Source organism: Asparagus officinalis, chromosome 7 (genome assembly GCF_001876935.1).
Source record: "Asparagus officinalis chromosome 7, Aspof.V1, whole genome shotgun sequence".
Taxonomy (NCBI): Eukaryota; Viridiplantae; Streptophyta; class Magnoliopsida; order Asparagales; family Asparagaceae; genus Asparagus; species Asparagus officinalis.
The window spans coordinates 150,704,086-150,705,377 of record NC_033800.1 but is presented as its reverse complement, the minus strand read 5'-3'; the positions used below and the strand labels follow the sequence as shown (position 1 = coordinate 150,705,377).

General features: G+C 41.6%; 1 protein-coding gene across 1 annotated transcript in view; it reads right to left on the bottom strand.

The window, feature by feature from the left end:
* The window catches only part of LOC109850900 (H/ACA ribonucleoprotein complex non-core subunit NAF1-like), an 11,634-nt gene continuing 10,708 nt past the window's right edge, over positions 367 to 1,292 (bottom strand). The window contains exons 6-8 of the mRNA XM_020420986.1: positions 1,043 to 1,248; positions 829 to 912; positions 367 to 759 (exon numbers count right to left, since the gene is read on the bottom strand). The gene's annotated coding sequence lies outside the window, so the exon portion shown is untranslated. The remainder of the gene's footprint in view (positions 760 to 828; positions 913 to 1,042; positions 1,249 to 1,292) is intronic.

Sequence of the window (1,292 nt, the reverse complement as noted above, 5' to 3'; positions counted from 1 at the left end):
ATGAAAGATGAGAGAGCAGAGCAGAGCAGAGGGAATTCGACTTCCATAGCCTCCTCTCCTGAATTGCTACAGTATCCCTGCTACAGTTTTCTCATGTGTTACAATAATATTTTTTTAGAAAACACTGCCCATCTTCATGTTACTATAGTAAAATATTACTGTAACATGAATAGTGAATCTTGGGTTTTACCACTTGTATAAAGGAGTAGAAGCCAGAGTTTTATCTAGCCTTCTCATATCAAAAATACAGAGTTTTTTGTACCATGCATGAAAATCAAACGGTGCTGCCTGATCGAAGATGATTTTCCTGAGATTTAGCCAATTAATCCAGTAAAGACATAATTATGCGGGCAACAAGACGGTTCGTCGCAGCATGCTCTTCATTTACCAAGTTAACAAGAATCAAACACGAACTGAACTCCAGAGGGACTAGAAGAAGAAGACCATTATTGGCTCCAATAATACAATATTACACCCAGCCCCAGCATATAGACACAAACAAGTGTGACGTAAATTTGTCCACAGCTCATCCCGCTGCTGCGTGCTTGTTTAGGTAGGCCTCCAATCTTTCAAAGAAGAGGAGTGGGAAATTTGTCGTCTTGGCCTTCAGCTCTTCTTCTCCTGCTTCTTGGTTTTCTTCTTCTGGTGACATCAAAGGCTCGCATTCTACAGCTACATCCACCAACGTATTGGAATCATCCAGAGGTGTTAGCTTGAAGTAAGTTTCATACTTGGTAAAACCGTTGCTTAGATGACCACCTTCCAATACTTGCAAACCCAGCTGGTGCTTCTCCTTGTCACACTCCACTATCTTGCTTAGATGACCACCTTCCAATACTTGCAAACCCAGCTGGTGCTTCTCCTTGTCACACTCCACTATCTTCGTCTTCTGATATGCTACCGTCGGTCCACCTGCTTAAACACTTTTCCTCTCATCAGTTATTATCAGCAATGTCACTCTTAACCTCATACCATGACCATAAAATTCAGCACTCGAATAATTACAGACTGGAAATTAGAAACAGTTTGAATTAGGTCATACCAGGTTTGAATTGCAGCAAGATGAGAGAGCCAAGGCCACCATCTCCTTGTAATATCTCCACATTCGTGACAATCTCAGGATTTACTTTTGGCCAACTCACACTGTATTCCTCGGCAAAAGTCCTCCATAGAAGCTCTACTTCAACATTAACTCTAGTCTGAGCTTCAATTCTCCGAGGCATATCTACCTCTTCAGACTTGGAGCTCCTACAGAAAAAGAAGAGATGGGAAAATTCTATTCGTGAAAGGGA